This window comes from Mus musculus, chromosome 8 (assembly GCF_000001635.26).
Source record: "Mus musculus strain C57BL/6J chromosome 8, GRCm38.p6 C57BL/6J".
Lineage (NCBI taxonomy): Eukaryota > Metazoa > Chordata > Mammalia > Rodentia > Muridae > Mus > Mus musculus.
The window spans coordinates 31,213,393-31,230,536 of record NC_000074.6 but is presented as its reverse complement, the minus strand read 5'-3'; the positions used below and the strand labels follow the sequence as shown (position 1 = coordinate 31,230,536).

Genomic DNA, 17,144 nt, shown 5'->3' with positions numbered 1-17,144 from the left:
AGAGAAATGCACATTGTGGAAGTGGACTGACCCTAGGCCTTTCAGGAAGGGAATTCTTGAGTGCTGTTTCTGGAATACGGTGTTGCACCAATGCTTTGTGTTATATGAGACTTCATCCTGCAAACCTGTTCTACTAGACTCCCCGATCCACTGGCCTGCAACTAGGTCTGGCCAATGGGAGCACTGAGGGTCGGGGAGTGAGGAGGAACCTCCCCCCAGTGGAGCCTCGAGAAGGGCATTCATTATGTTGTCACTCTTCAAGACACCCACAGTGGTTTGCCGTGGCTGTTCCTTTTCTTAAGCTCCTCCTCCTCTCTGCTGCTGCTTCTTCTTCTTCTTCTTCTTCTTCTTCTTCTTCTTCTTCTTCTTCTTCTTCTTCTTCTTCTTCTTCTTCTCTCTCTCTCTCTCTCTCTCTCTCTCTCTCTCTCTCTCTCTCTCACACACACACACACACAACGTTGCAAGCCTTGTGCAACAGTCACTCCACGGCTCGTCTAACTCTGTGACTAACTTCTGCTTTCTCACCAGAATATAACTAACACAGGGTGCATTTCTACTTTACGTCTGCCAATAACTTATTCCAAAATGCACAGTAAATTTCCTCTTGTTCTTCTGCTTCCTCCCTCTTCTAAGAATACTGCTTGCTTGCTTGCTTGCTTGCTTGCTTGCTTGCTTGCTTGCTTGCTTGCTTGCTTGCTTGCATGCATGTACCCTTCACATGTCTAATGCCTCGTCAGCACCATCTTGGGCTTATATTTTCCCTGCACAGATTCACTTTCCATCTTATTTCCCTTACACAAAAACTACACAATTTTATCAGAGTAGAGTTCGAAAGGTGGCTCAGCAGGTAAAGGGGGTTGCGGTCAAGCCTGAGGAACTAAGTTGGATGCCCCAGTCCCACCTGGTACAGGACTGGATCCTGTGAGTTGTCCTCTCTCATTTAAATGTGTGTGCACATACTTGCATGCATATGCGTGCTCGTGCGCAAACACATCAAATAAAGAAATAAGATATATAAAGAAAATTAAAGTCATGTTAGCATCCTTCTATGAACCACATCCTTACTACTCAATTGTAGTCAATAAATATGGAGACAGCAAAAGTAAGTAGATAGCAACGATTCCCAAAGAGCTCAGAGTGACTGGGTCCTGCTACTTAAGACATTAAACCAGCCAGGCAGTGGTGGCGCACGCCTTTAATCCCAGCACTTGGGAGGCAGAGGCAGGTGGATTTCTGGGTTCAAGGCCAGCCTGGTCTACAGAGTGAGTTCCAGGACAGTCAGGGCTACATAGAGAAACCCTGTCTTGAAAAAACCAAAACCAAAACAAAACAAAATAAAACCAAAACATCAATGCACATAAAATAAAAGTAAATAAATTATTTTTTTAAAAAGACATTAAACCAAAACTCTGGAACAAACTGAGCCTCGGGGCACTTCTGATGATGATGTAAATGTTAAATCATTAGCTGAAATTCAAATTAGAGCATGATACATACACACAGCCACTGCAGAAGAAAGAAAGGAGTAATTATTTCTGACTAGTCTAAGAGATTGGTGCTGAACTACTGACGACTACACAGAAAGCCTAGTAATCAAAAAATTAGGCTCAATTACGAGCTCAAGACAAACAAGAAAAGCAATCTCTGGTTGGTCTATGAATATAATCTGCATGATGGTGATGATAATGTAGAGTGACTATTGATCTGCCAAACATGGTAATTAGCCACGTTGGAGGGCGGGATACAGGAATCCCAAGCATGAGAGCCAACAGGAAAGCAATGAATGGATGTTTATTTAGAGGAGCTGAGGTGCTTCTGGAACCCTCTGGGCAGGGGGGGGGGAGAAGATGGCTCTTCAACTGTGGCAGCCCAAGAGAATGGAAGGTGAGTTAGGTGCCTTCTCCAACACTAGAACAGGAAATCTGCCAGAAGCGACTTAAGGAAGGAAGGTTACTTGGCTCACAGTCTAAGGCTACAGTTAGCACAGTGGTGACATCACAGTGGCAGGAACCGGAGACAGCCGCTCACAGTGCATCCACAGTTGGGGCAGAGAGGTGAAGATGGGTGCCCAGCTCTATCTTTCCTTCCTATTCTGCTTTGGACTCCACCCATGGAATGGTGCTCCCCACAGTCATCCCAGCCCAGTTAACGCAGCCTGGAGACTCCTCACAGGTACAACTAGAGGTTGTGTTTGGTTGGCACCCCAACCCCTGCATAGCTGGAAAACCCCATCTACCCTCCTTCCCCCAACCCTGCATGCATGGAGAAAACTCCAGGCTAACAATGTCATAACTCCTCGTCTCCAAGTTTCTGGAAACCCACCCAAGAGTGCTCGCCCAGGGTCAGTTTTGACCGCGTATGCACACAATCCCAGCTGCTAGCTGACACGCCATCACTCCTCGCCTAAGATCTGTAAAACCTCCTTGCTTTAGCCTGGGCTTGTGACTTCAGTGTCTCTATCAGTGAGACTAGTGCACCCATCCAAGAGCTGCCTCCTAATACGCCTGCCTTCATTTCCTTTCAATCTGGTCTAATCTGGCCTGTATCAGCATCACCAAGGGAGAGAGAAAAGCCTACCAGTTTGTCTTCCAGGTGATTCTGGACTCGAGTTGACAGTATTAACCAGACCGCCCTCTCCTCTGTCTTCTTCGCCTTCCAGATTACACAGCTGTTAAGATTTTGTGGCCTGCAAGTCCACCCCATGAGATCAACAGGTACAAGTGACCATAAAAACAGTGACCAAATTAGAGAGACACTGGTGCAACAGATCACTCTTCTTATGACATTTTTATTGCCTTATGTCTTGGGTAAGTTTTATGTTAATTTTCCACGATACTCTTTCATGGCAAATGAGTCTGTTACCGTACTACCTTGTGAAAATAACGTAATAACATAATGCAATAAAATATAAGCAATGCTTTAGGACCCAGCTATTCTTTGCAAAAAATTTATAAAGTCGGTGATTTGAGAAAGAATTAATAAGTTATAGGCAAAGGAAAACAAGGCTAAAAAATGTTATACTCTTAGCTTTGAAAGGAAAGATGGTTTGGTTGGTTGTAAATTCTTAGTTATCCAACGCTGACCTGACCCTACTTGCCTACGTGTTTACCCTCAGCGAGCAGTCATGAAAAAAAAATACTAAATTGCATCCTGAAGCCATGTGAAGTCCTGATGTTACAGCTGGCAACTAAATCAACAACCCAAACATATATTCAGTTGGTCTGAGAAACTTTTGTCTGAGTCAAAGGCAAAAGTAAACAACCAATACAATTTTGTTTAAACAAGAAAAAAATGTCTGACTTGCTGGTGCTTGAAATTTTTCCCTATCCGTTTTTTTTGTTTTGGTTCAAACTACTTAGTTATTAAAAGTATTCAAGTTTTGAATGAGAAAGTAAGTACTTTTCAGAGGCAAATTCAATAGAATATATCAAGATTCTGATGTATATGACTGACCTAACGGTTCAGACTGAGAACTAATAGTGTATATGGGCAAAGACCAAATTTGTTCAAAGTAACTCTTACAGGGTGATCTGGGCATCCTACAGAGACTCCTGTGTTAAAGGCTTAGTGATTTGCCTGCAATTAGCCTGTAATGGTGAATCCTTCAAGGTATGGAGCCTAGTGGAAGGCAGTTGAGACAGTAACAATACCCCTGGACCAAGGAGGAGACCTGGCCCTCCTCTCCTCTCTGCTTCCTGGCCGTTTTGGGGTCAGAAAATTTGCTCCATGCCAACCTCCTGTGCTGTGTTACCACGGCCAAAACAGAATGAGGCAACAGCCACACTGCACCTGTGAGGCATTTCCTCATCTTGTTTACCTCAAGTATTTTGTCAAGGGGTAGACATCTGACTAACACCCTGAGCACAGGCAGGGAAGATGAGCAGAAGGAGGAGGGCTCAGTAAGGCTACAAGCCCCATTGCAGTTGCTTGTAAAGATGCAATAGCTTTGAACCAATACAGTGTGAAAATCCCTAAATGTATATACATGCGAATGTATGTATGAATAGCGTGTGTGTGTGTGTGTGTGTGTGTGTGTGTGTGTGTGTGTGTGTGTGTGTGTGCGCGCGCGCGTGCACGCACAAATCTATATGCCAAACAGTTTTACGTTAAAACTCTGAAAGCCCTGAATACAACCGGAATGTGGCTCATAAAAGGTGAAATTTCACTGTTTCCTGAGAGACTGCTTTTGCTGTTTAAATTTTTCTACAGTAATACATTCAGGCACTGTTTGTCTAATTTTTCATAAAACCAGAAATTTATAGAGAAAGACAAAGAAAGGCATAAGAAAGCCCCAGAAACTTAGTAAAGTGTGGAAGAGCTCAGACACATTCCTAAAACTGCCACCTGGTTCCCACTGCCGCTTAAGAAATACTGCCCCTGGCAGCCTGCCTGCTTCTAAGAGTATCTTGGAGCATAATTTATACGGGGAAATTATGTGGTACAGTAAACTGCCAGGGGTCTCATCTACCTCAGAGTGGGGAGGGCAGAATTGACTTGAGAAGTCTGCTAAGTCTCAGCTAAGGAGTATGTCAGATGCAAATGAAGATCAACACATCTTCTCAGGAGTCCTGTTAGAGAAACGTCTTGCAATTCAGCTTTTAAAAACAGCTAGACCCTGGCAGTGGTGGCACATACCTTTAATTCCAGCCCTTGGGAGATAAGAGGCAGGCGAATCTCTGTGAGTTCGAGGCCAGCCTGGTCGATGGATCAAGTTCTAGGACAGTCAGGACCCTGTCTTGAGAAACACAAAAATTAAGCTATCAAACCAGGCTCCTTACCGGAAAGAACAGCACCTCGTAGCTCAATGTGTTAGATCGTAATGCTTTTGCTTGGTTACTTCTTTTCAGCATTTTAAAAACTAAATGTTGGTGAGGTTGGTGCTCTTAAAATAGCATGGTGGGAGACAGACAAGTAATTAAAGCATAATGTGTACATAATTTAAAATACTAAGTTACAAGAAGTTTAAAAACAAACTTAACGGGTTGAAGTCAGGTGATGCTCATGCATCCAGCCAAAACTCTAATCCTTACTCCGGCTTCCAAACAGAGCCTCTCTGAGCTGCTATCCCAGGGGCCCTAGTGTTTACTGTGGTACCTCCTGAATTCCAAGTTACCCAGAATGCAGATTTTCCCCACTGAAAATCCTGGCATGTTGGATTAGATCCACACATGCTGTAAGAAAATATCACTGTAAATCCGTTAGCGTAAACAGGCAATATATGTTTAGAAACATGTATATAAACAGGCATAATGGCAAGGAATGCTATTAACAATAACCCATTAAAATAAACAGATAATATATGTAAGAAAGTAAGAAAGAAAAAAAAAAAACTCAATGTGGCATTGAGTGCTAGTAAACCCTGCACTTCGGAGGCTGAAACAGGGGGGATCGTGAGTTTGAAGCCAGCCTGGGCCACACAGCAAGACCATGTCTAAAAACAAGTTGTATAAAATAAAATAAGATAAAATAAAATAAAATAAAATCGAGCTACCATGCAATCCAGCAATCCCTCCACTGGATGCATGCCCTAAAGGAAATGAAGGCAAAATTAGTGTGTTGACGGGACACCTACACTTTCATGCCTATTGTACCCTAGTCACAACCCCCGAGAAACAGAAGCAGACTGAGTGTGCAGAGAGTGACATCATCTGTAGCATAAGTGCGACTACAGCTCATTTTTGCCAAATGACATGAGCCAGCCCTAAGCCAGAAAGAGCTCACTCACGTGCAGAAACTTTTAATCTCATAGATGTTCCAAGTAGCATCAGTGGCTGCTGATGGCTGGGGAGAATAGAGTGGGTGGAGAGAGAAATGGGAAAAACTAAGGGATGGGATACCAGGCCACAGAAGGACACCGGCTGAGGCACAGTGAGCACGGAGGGCATTTCTTTTAATTGGATATTTTATTTATTTACATTTCAAATGTTATCGCCTTTCTGGGTTTCCCCTCTGCATCCCCCCTATTCCATCCCCCCTTACCCTGCTTCTATGAGGGGACTCCCCCACCCACCTACCCACTCCTGCCTCACCGCCCTAGCAATCTTCTACACTGGGGCATCAAGCCTTCACAGAACCAAGGGACTTCCCTCCCATGGATAAGGCCCCTTCTGGTCCTTCAGTCCTTCCCCTAACTCCTCCATAGTGGACCCTGTGCTCAGTCTGATGGTTGGCTGCAAGCATCCGCATCTGTATTAATCAGGGTCTAGCAGAGCCTCTCAGGAGACAGCTGTATCAAGCTCCTGTCAGTAGGCACTTCTTGGTATCCGCAATAGTGCCTAGGTTTGGTGTCTGCATGTGGCATGGATCCCCAGGTAGGGCAGTCTCTGGATGGCCTTTCCTTCAGTCTCTGCTCCACTCTTTGTCCCTGTATTTCCTTTAAACAGGAGCAATTCTGGGTTAAAATTTTGGAGATGGGTGGGTGGCCCCATCCCTCAACTGGGGGGCCATGCCTAACCTCTGGATATGGTCTAGACAGGTTCTCCTGAGGGAGGGCATTTTTAACAGTACCAATGTTTTGCGCTGTGTTTTAAGGAGCTAGGAAAGATTTTTCTCTGTCAAGGTTAAACGTGAAGAAGTTACAGATGACCTTTAGTGTACAGATGCAACCTTTGAACATCTGGGTTTGAGCATGTTCACTTGCCCGCTCTGAGGCTGTGATTCTAACCCACCCCAGAGGACTGGCATGCCCCGCACATAGCTGGCACTTGAGGCTGGAACTGATGAAATCTGCCTTGTTGCTATACAGCCACAGATAGCATGCAGCAACCACCGGAGCAAAGGTGCTGTCTGCCGATGGTAACGATGGAGAAGGAAAACAGCCCAAACCTTAAAATGGCCCGGAAGGGCCCTTCTGTGAGCTTGCACTGAAAATGCCTCAAGGAAAACAGCCAGAAGTATCTCACTTGATACATATTTGGCAAGGGCTAAGGCTTGGGAGTGTATGGTGTGTGCACATACATTTCTAGTGCCAAAAGTCTTGCCGGTTCCTCTCAGCCGACAAAGCAGCTCTCTGCACTACACCAATAGAGCCAAACATCTTCCCAGAATTATTTCCCACCTGGGAAATGGAAAGTTGTTGGATGGTCTCTTCCATCAATGGTATGTAACAAAGTCTAGTACACAGTAGAGATCCCGGCCCAGTAAAACATCAGAGCCAATTTGACCCTCAGCAACCTGAGAGCTGAAATGGCTCGCAGGGGCCCAACAGAGTGCCATGTGCCTGAGCCAGATCCTTGGGGCCAGCAGCCTGTTCCTGCTGACCACCCCTAACAGCCACCATGCTCATATTTCCTACCATACCGCTGGTCCCCTCTGCCCAATAATGTACAGTGGCCAGCCGCTGGGTGTTACGGGCTGGGTCATTTGGATGCCAAATGGTGAAAATGAATCCTCCCTGCAGTACCTCGCGGCCAGCGCTTGGGAAAGTAACGGCACTACAGAGATATCATTGTGTCTGCACAAAAGGAATTAGAGGATTAGAATGGGCAGGTGACGTTATGAGAAAAGTGCCACATGCGCTGATCCAAGGTGAGAAAATGAAGATAGAATAACACAAAGTCAGAAGGAGCAGGAGACAGAGAGCACCAAGGCCATTCTCATCTACAGCGCAGCTAGACCTGGGCCAAGATGAACTACGGAATCCTATTTTTACATATTATAAACCTGTTTCCTGGCTGGTAGGATAAAGAGAGAGTGGTGATTTCACTTTATTAAATGGCTCTGCCTGAGAGAGGGAAACCTATAGTTAACAAGGTCATAAAAGTCAGACGCGGTTGTGTGCACCTATCATCTCGAAATGAACTCTAGACTGTCGAATATTCATTTGGGACTGAGTTGTATGATGAACCGAGAAGGTATAACCTAGAACATCGCCATCATCCAACCAGCAATAAGTAAAGCACGGTGACATCGGACTCAAACACTCACGATGGCTGCTCATGGTGCACATGAATCTGCCAGTTCCTGAGGTCTGATTCACAGCTTGGATACCAAGAATCAAGTTTCAGGCACCATGCAGTAAAAGAAGGCATTTGACAGGTTAACACATGAACTAAGAAACAATGTTTCAATGTTAAACCCCATCCTTACTGAACACATACTTCCACTTTCTTCTGTCTCAAGAACTGGGGCTATAAAATCCCCAACAGTCATGAAACTCGGCCCCTTTGAACCCGGCCATTACCAAGTCAGTTTTTTCTTGAACGATGCCTCAACTTGTCTTCAAAGACATTAGAGACGAAGCCAAAGAAAATGAAAGTGAGACATTGGGAATTCCGAGTACGTCAGCTGTGAAGCAGTGAGAAGGCCTCAGAAATTGGGAGGGAAGGCGCTGCACACTGGCTGCACCTGCTTCCGTTCCATTCACTCTCACAATGCAGAGACGGAATACAGAAGGCAAGAGCTGGGTCCTCTGCCTAGGGAGCTCGGCTGCTCCCTGAGCGTTACTCGGGGTCTGAGCAGAACCACGATGCAAAGCCTGCCCTGATACTTGAAAGATATACTCTGTACCTGAACCTTTCTTACCCATTGCTGTATCTCTGCTTCTCCATCTTACGACTGTGTTTACTGAGAAAAGGGCTCTGTGGACTAGAGAAGAAGAGTCACTTCCTAGGTGTACGACGGCATAATAATTTTATCTTTTCATGTGTTTACACCTGCTTTCAATAGTATTCCTCCCAGAGGAAGAGAAACCGGACTCTCATTCTCCACACCAAGTGTGGACACGGCAAGGAAACAGGTATCTACCAGCCAGGAGGGGGACCTCACCCAATGTGGGCTTCCCTCGCCTTGACCTTGTGCTTCCCAGCTCAGGAACTGTAACAAGTGTTCCATAAGCACTCAGGCTGTGAGGCTTTGTGATAGCATCCCAAACTAAGATGCCTTGCTATCCTGGAGAACAGCTGTATCTCCCTTCCTTTCCTGTGGTCAAATTTCTCTATGTAATCTCAGTACCATAGCTCGATAACTCAGTCAGCAACAGATTAGGTGAGCAATTCGATGATGATGATGATGGTGATGGTGGTGGTGATGGTGATGATGGTGATGGTGGTGGTGATGGTGGTGGTGGTGGTGATGATGGTGGTGGTGGTGATAGTGGTGGTGATGATGGTGGTGGTGGTGATGGTGATGATGGTGATGGTGGTGGTGATGATGGTGGTGGTGGTGGTGGTGATGGTGATGATGGTGATGGTGGTGGTGGTGATGGTGGTGGTGGTGGTGATGTGGTAGGTATATATTAATATGCAGTGCCATAATATCCCATCGAAAGAGCAAGCAGATTTCAACACATACAATGCAAGTACATTCCAAGATCTAAAATGAGCTGAAACAGCTGAATCCTTAACATGTGCAAGGTCTTGGGTTCAACTCTCCCTGCTTTCCAATAAATAAATAAAGCCAAACAAACCCAGACAGAAGAATTCACTAGGAAGATGAACCTGACGTGTATGTATAATCTAGCAGTGCATGCGCTAACTTCAGCACTGTAAAAAGTGCCTGAGTAAGTCAGCCTGTAATGAGAACACTCATCTTGGCACACTGTTGGGCCTTTTAGCCCATGCTCTACGGGCCAACTGTTCTAGTTCATGGTTGCACGTCCTTGCTGATCACACAATGGGGCAAATTGCTGACTTCTCAGATAGAACATGAAGAAACAAAAAGGGAGGGGCTGTGGTCCCCTTAACCCCAGATGTGGCATGTGCCCCAATAATCTAAAACCTCCCCCTGGACAAATTTTAAAGGCTCTACCACCTACCACCTCCAAGTAGCCGCACATGGTAGACCAATGCACCTTGGAAGAGCACCTACGATTCTAATAGTGGGAGTATCTTTCTTTCAAAAGCGTGAAGCTCTGAAATTACCAAGCAAAATCAAACAATTTAAACTCCTATACCTTAGCCATATTCTTCTTTTTTTATTCCTAAATGAATGCAATCAGAGAAGACACCGTAAAGAAAACACCACAACACACACTTCCAGGAATGAAAAACATATCTCGATTGCAAGGTTTGCTCAGCACCTATTCTGCAGAAGCAAAAGCCCCATATCCAGATATGTCAGCACACGTTCCTGAAACCTTATTTATAGAAGAAAGAGAATCAAAACATTTCCAGATATACAGAGAACCAATCTGATCTAAGAGTCAACCCAATTCTAGACACCAACATTTTCTAGTCAGAATGCATCTTACCTTTCTCCCAAAGACACAACATGGGATAGCAACTCACAGGGAGATCAACGAACTCCCTGGTGTGCCGTGACAAAGCTGCCCCTGTGACTTTCTAACTCCAAGGGTCACGTAAGGCAGAAGAATCAGAATCTCAGCAAGTTCTAAGAGATAGAGAAGCAACGCCTTCAATCCCAGCCTCAACTCCTCATTCCCTTCACATCCTTCCTAGGAAATGGGCTGCGGCTACTCAAGGGGAGACCAGACACAGTCTGTAAGCAACTAGGAACTCCATCATTAATCAGCAAAAATGGGGGTGTGGGGACCCAGGCTACCTGAAAGTCCAAAATGAGGATATTCTAGAATATTCAGCAGCATTTAAAAAAAAATGTCCCCTACAAGAAAGTCAAATTCGTAAGTAACTGTAGTAGGGGACCATTTACTTCAATTTTATTCATTTAAAGCATTTATAGATAGTTACAGATGCTTGATCTGTGAGTGGAACACAAAATTAGTGGTAAATGATTAATAAAATTTCAGAACCTTTAAAGACTTAGTTCAAGATAAGAGATACAAAATAAAAGTAAAAAGGCAGAAAAAAATGGAGTCATTGGCTCTAAGTTAAGCAATGTGACACGTAACCATGGTGACAGCGATGTAAACAGTGCTGGTGAAGGAAGCCCTGGGATGTATTCACAGTAAGTGAGGGAGAAGGCAATTTGGGAGCAATCAACCCCAAACAGGAAACTGACGGCTGCCTCAGAGGATGAGGAGGGCGAGAGGGTTTTCATTCTATCCGCTCTGCCTCTCACGGTTTTCATTCTATCCGCTCTGCCTCTCACGTGAAATACGCTATGAGGAAAAGCTAAATTACAACGTTATATTATAATCGATTTCCGGTGTGATACAATGTAACTACATTAGATCTGAGGTAGAGAAATATATGTGTCTGGGGAAACGTAGATGACTCTACTGGCTGCACAGCCTGAGGACGTGAGTTTGATCCCCGGGACTGACATAAAGATGGGAGGGGGAAACCAACTCTACCTCGCTGTGCTCAGACCTCCTCCCCTGCACCACGCCACACACGTGCGCGCTCCACACACAATAATAATTAAGGGGTCTTTTAGTACACAAAACCGACAGTCCTCTATCTGGGAGAAGAGGCTGGAGAGGTGACCCTGTGGTTTAGAGGGCTTGCTGCTTTTCCCCGAGCACCCAAGTTCAGTTCCCAGCCACCGCTGTCAGGCAACTTGTAATTCCATCTACAGAGGCCCCAATGCCCTCCTTTAGCCTCAGCAGGCACCTGCACCCAAATGCACCCACCACATATATACACACAAAAATAACCAAAATCAAATAGGATCAATTATAAAAGAATGAATGTATTATTTAGAAGTGGTTATGTGTTGCTCTCATTGCAGGACCTAGAGAAATCAAGTGAGCGGGAAGCTTCCTGCCTGCTGGGTAGCCCTCATCCTGACAGAAGGTAGGCAGGCTGCTAAGGGAGAGCTCTCTTGTACATTCCTACTCAGCTGTGAAGGCTCCATGTTACACTACTGACCAACCAGACAAGATATTCCCTCTGGTCCGATCACAGCAAATAACTTACAGGGGTGACCAAATGCTTTCAGATTCCCTCCCCAAGAGGAAATTCACACATCTGATCCTATATAACCTCGTCAAAAGTCCATGCTAGGAAGGCTAGCTTTATGCCTAGTAGGAAAGCTATGGCTGTTGATTATCTAAGTGATCATGATGTGCCTTCTAACTATCAATATTTATATCCACAGATCACTGCTGTTGTCGGCATCATTCGAGAAAGTTTCTTCTGCAGAAAGTAAGGAGAACAAGAACTGGTCGAATGCTCAGTTCTAAACGAGACGTCCCCTCCACATCTTGGGGAACACCAAGCAAGAGGAGGCACAAAGAATGTGAGAGCTTGACTCTGGGGGTTGTGGATCTTACCGGCATCACACGGCCTCTGCGCTATTAAACTCACAGCAGCTGAGTTAACCAGCAGAAGACCCACACAACATGAAGCCCGTCCACATCTGTCAGGGCAAGCAAGATGGCTGAGTGGGTAAATGTAGTAACTTTTTATTTCTGAATGTTTTCTTTCTTTACATTTCAAATGGTATCCCCTTTCCCGGCTCCCTTCCCCACCCCTGAAAACTCCCTATCCCTTTCCCCTCCCCCTGCTTCTATGAGGACGCTCTCCCACCCACCCACCCACCCACTCCAACCTCCTCATCCTCAAATTCCCCTAAACTGGGGCACTGATCCTTCACAGGACCAAGGGTCTCTCCCCCCATTGATGTTCAACAACGCCATCCTTTGCAACATATGCAGCTGGAGCCATAAGTCCCTCCATGCGTACTACTTGGTTGGTGGTTTTAGTCCCTGGGCGCTCTGGGGTGTCTGAATGGTTGATATTGTTCTTCCTATGGGGTTGTAAACCCTTTCAGCTCCTTCAGTCCTTTCTCTAACTCCTCCCTTGGGGGACCCCATTGGGTACCCCATGCTCACTCCAATACTTGGCTGCAAGCATCTGCCTTTGTATCTGTCAGGCTCTGGCTGAGCCTCTCAGGAGACAGCCACATCAGGCTCCTGTCAACGTGCACTTGTTGGCATCCACAATAGTGTCTGGGTTTGGTGACTGAATATGGGATGGATTCCCAGGTGGGTTTTAAATGGCATCCTGTCATGGATAGAGAAGAGACTAAAAAGGCCCAAGGCTTCCCCAATTTCTTATAGGCAGTAGCCTAGATGAAGGGGTTCCTAAGGTGCCAAACCTCCCTGAAGAGTACTGGAGGTTAAAAGTTGCAGAGGGAAAGGAAGCCATTTGCTCCTGTAGTGTAGTGTAGTCCTGTAAGGTGGCCATGCTCCTACAAATAGCCTCTCACTTTCTATTGTATAACCAACCCTAACGAAGCTCTTAGGCCACACTTCCATCCAAGGAGGAGGAGGAGGGAGGGAGGGGGATGAGCTGCAATGGTGCATGGTGGCACACAACTGCAATCCCAGCATTTGGGAGATGGAAGAGAATCCCTAGTTCAAGACCATCCTCAGCCATACAGAGAATCTGAGGTAGCCTGGGTACATGAGATCTTGTCTAAAAACCAAAAAGAAAAAGGTGAGAGAGAGAAGACACACAAACATAAATTCCAGAGGACAGTTTTGGGATCAGTAATTATAAAAGGAAAGAACTACCATTTTTATTTTTATTGTTCCAGAGACAGAGCCTTCCTTCCTACATTGCCTTGAATTGCATCACAATCCTGATGCTTCAGCCTCCTGAGTTCTGGGATTATGGGCAAGGGCCACCACACTAGGAACAGTTTTTTGTTTTGTTGTGTTTATTTGTTTGTTTTATTTTTAAACAAAGATAAAGTTTGAATGAAATAAGGAGAGAGTGGTGAGTATATGAATCAGACACTGACAGATGAACACTGTAGTCCCCGCACTGGATCCATAGTCCAATTTCCCAAGAGAGAGAGAGAGAGAGAGAGAGAGAGAGAGAGAGAGAGAGAGACAGAGAGAGACAGAGAGAGAGAGAGACAGAGAGAGAGAGAGAGAGAGAGAGAGAGAGGAAGGAAGGAAGGAAGGAAGGAAGGAAGGAAGGAAGGAAGGAAGGAAGAGGAGAGGAAGGGAGGGGAAGAGGAAGAAAGAAGAAGAAGAAGAGGAAGAAGAAGAGGAAGAAGAAGAAGAAGAGGAGGAAGAAGAAGAGGAAGAAGAAGAAGAGGAGGAGGAAGAGGAGGAAGAAGAAGAAGAAGAAGAAGAAGAAGAAGAGGAGGAGGAGGAGGAGGAGGAGGAGGAGGAGGAGGAGGAGGAGGAGGAGGAGGAGGAGGAGAAGGAGAAGGAAGAGAAGAGAAGAGAAGAGAAGAGAAGAGAAGAGAAGAGAAGAGAAGAGAAGAGAAGAGAATCCCTCAACAAAACTAAAAGAAGACTGCCACAAGAACAGAATGCCAACTTTAACAACAAAAATAACAGGAAGCAACAATTACTTTTCCTTAATATCTCTTAATATCAATGGTCTCAACTCCCCAATAAAAAGACATAGACTAACAAACTGGCTACACAAACAAGACCCAACATTTTGCTGCTTACAGGAAACTCATCTCAGAGAAAAAGATAGACACTACTACCTCAGAATGAAAGGCTGGAAAACAATTTTCCAAGCAAATGGTATGAAGAAACAAGCTGGAGTAGCCATCCTAATATCTGATAAGATTGACTTCCAACCCAAAGTCATCAAAAAAGACAAGGAGGGGCACTTCATACTCATCAAAGGTAAAATCCTCCAAGAGGAACTCTCAATTCTGAATATCTATGCTCCAAATACAAGGGCAGCCACATTCATTAAAGAAACTTTAGTAAAGCTCAAAGCACACATTGCACCTCACACAATAATAGTGGGAGACTTCAACACACCACTTTCACCAATGGACAGATCATGGAAACAGAAACTAAACAGGGACACAGTGAAACTAACAGAAGTGATGAAACAAATGGATCTGACAGATATCTACAGAACATTTTATCCTAAAACAAAAGGATATACCTTCTTCTCAGCACCTCATGGTACCTTCTCTAAAATTGACCACATAATTGGTCACAAAACAAGCCTCAACATATACAAAAATATTGAAATTGTCCCATGCATCCTATCAGATCACCATGGACTAAGGCTGATCTTCAATAACAAAATAAATAATAGAAAGCCAACATTCACGTGGAAACTGAACAACACTCTTCTCAATGATACCTTGGTCAAGGAAGGAATAAAGAAAGAAATTAAGGACTTTTTGGAGTTTAATGAAAATGAAGCCACAACATACCCAAACTTATGGGACACAATGAAAGCATTCCTAAGAGGGAAACTCATAGCTCTGAGTGCCTCCAAAAAGAGAAGAGAGAAGAGAAAAATAAAAAAGAAAGATGGAGCAGGCGCCAGGATGACCACCAGGGGGCGCGCGGACGGTTCTAAGTTCCTGTCCCTTTGTTGGTACTTTGAATATGTCCGGGATGGCCCTCAGCCGACTTGTGCAGGAAAGGAAACCTTGGAGTTTCCACACTTTTGGCTTTGTGGCTGTCTCGACAAGGAACTCTGATGGTACGATGAACCTGATGAACTGGGAGTGTGCTATCCCTGGAAAGAAGGGGACTCCGTGGGAAGGAGGCTTGTTCAAACTAAGTAGGCTTTTCAAAGATGACTATCCGTCCTCACCACCAAAAATGTAAATTTGAACCACCACTGTTTTCATCCGAACGTGCATCCTTCTGGCACAGTATGCCTGTCTGTCCTGGAGGAAGACAAGGACTGGGAGCCAGCTATCACCATCAGACAGATCTTAAGAATACAAGAACTTCTAAATGAACCAAATATTCAAGACCCAGCTCAAGCAGAGACCTACACAATTTACTGCCAAAGCAGGGTGGAATATAAGTAAAGGGTCCGAGCACAAGCAAAGACGTTTGCCCCCTCATAAGCCGGGGCCCTGGGCTCCATGACGAGGAAGAGATTGGCTTACCAAGAACTGGTTTACAACCTTTTGCAGCTAAGTCCATCCGTACAGTTACTAGTCATCTGGGAGGGTTAAGCGGGCGCAATTTTGCATTTCCGCCATTGGCATATCCAGTCTTTTGTGGTTTTGATTATTAAGTAAAACTTGTTTTTATTTTAATAGTGATGTCAGTATTTCAAGTGCTGTAAAGGGATAAACTTTTGTGCTTGGTAAGCCCCTAGCAGCTAGTTTCTTCCAGTTGTGCTGGGACGCAGGCATGCTTCCCACTGTTCAGAGCTCTGGCTTCTATCTGGCTGTGTGACAGAACCACACTGCCTCTCCTTCCCTACCCTCGCCCTTTTCAGAAACCTGGGCTGTTGCTTATGAGCCTCAGATCTAAAGTTGGCCAGCATCTCCACCCTGCACGACTTCCTTTGTGTTTATATGGCATTCTGTCTGTGTTGCCCTTTAGAGTAAATAAATTGTTTATGTAAAGGTTTAAAAAAAGATAAAGTTTGACTTTGAACATTAGATCTAAATATTAACTAGATAGAATTATCAAAATTCTCATCCTAAAATACTTCTGGTAGCATAGACACTAACACTTTTTATTCCTTTGTGTGATAAAATGAAGCTTTAAAGAGTGATGCAAGAACACTTTCAAACATAACTGGAAGAATAGAAATCCTTGCTCCCTGACCAGCGTTAACCCGTGCATACTGCCCTCTAGTGTCACCTCCTGGGAAAACACCCTGAAATTTGTGTATGAAGCTCACTTACCAGATCCTCCATCATCTCCATGTGCTCCGTTTCCTAATTCTAGGTCCCAGAATTTGACTAGAATAATTTCTTTGACAGTATATCTTCACTGTGGTCTCTTCCAAAAGGTTTCACTAAAGCATCCTGAAAATTAGCTAACTGGGAGAGAAATGTGTTCTAAGTCCCCAGCAAATACTCCTTCGGTTGGAGAGCAGAGCCCTTTTGCCGTTCTCAGCTCCTTGTGAATCGACAGGTGTTTTCCAAACTAAAAGCAGAGTAGGAGAGAAACTTAACATGACTCAGGGCATGTGCACAGAGAACGGAAGGTGCCGGTGGCAGCAGCCACTTCCACGGCTATACTGACATCTGCAGGCATCTGAAGAGCAGCTTGCTGTCACCGTTAGTAACTGCTTGATCAAATCTACCTAATAAAAACAAGGCAACACAGATACTATCCCGCAGGTGATAATGGGAAGGGGTCACAGACAAGTCATTCCTGCGGGTGAAAATGGATAGTAACAGGCCACACTAGTGCAAAGAAGGACAAAGACGGTGTTAACGACAGATTTACCACTAGCGTCTGTGAAATTCTTCAGCATGATTTAGTACTTGATAGAGTCACATATCTCTCCCTTGCCAAAAGCACTTGCCCGTGCTCAGTTCTCAGCTGCTAAGGTAACAGAGACAGTGCTGGGCACTGCCCTCAACTCTGC

General features: G+C 44.9%; 1 protein-coding gene and 1 pseudogene across 7 annotated transcripts in view; one reads left to right on the top strand and one right to left on the bottom strand.

The window, feature by feature from the left end:
• Fut10 (fucosyltransferase 10) overlaps positions 1–17,144 on the bottom strand; it is a 77,972-nt gene that overhangs the window by 34,748 nt on the left and 26,080 nt on the right. The window contains exon 1 of one of the 7 annotated variants that reach the window (XM_006509025.3): positions 4,636–4,730. The exons of the other annotated variants lie outside the window; for them this stretch is intronic. The gene's annotated coding sequence lies outside the window, so the exon portion shown is untranslated. Of the gene's footprint in view, positions 1–4,635; positions 4,731–17,144 lie in introns of those variants that run through there. 7 annotated transcript variants of the gene reach the window in all.
• On the top strand, positions 15,173–16,172 carry Gm8051 (predicted gene 8051; annotated as a pseudogene).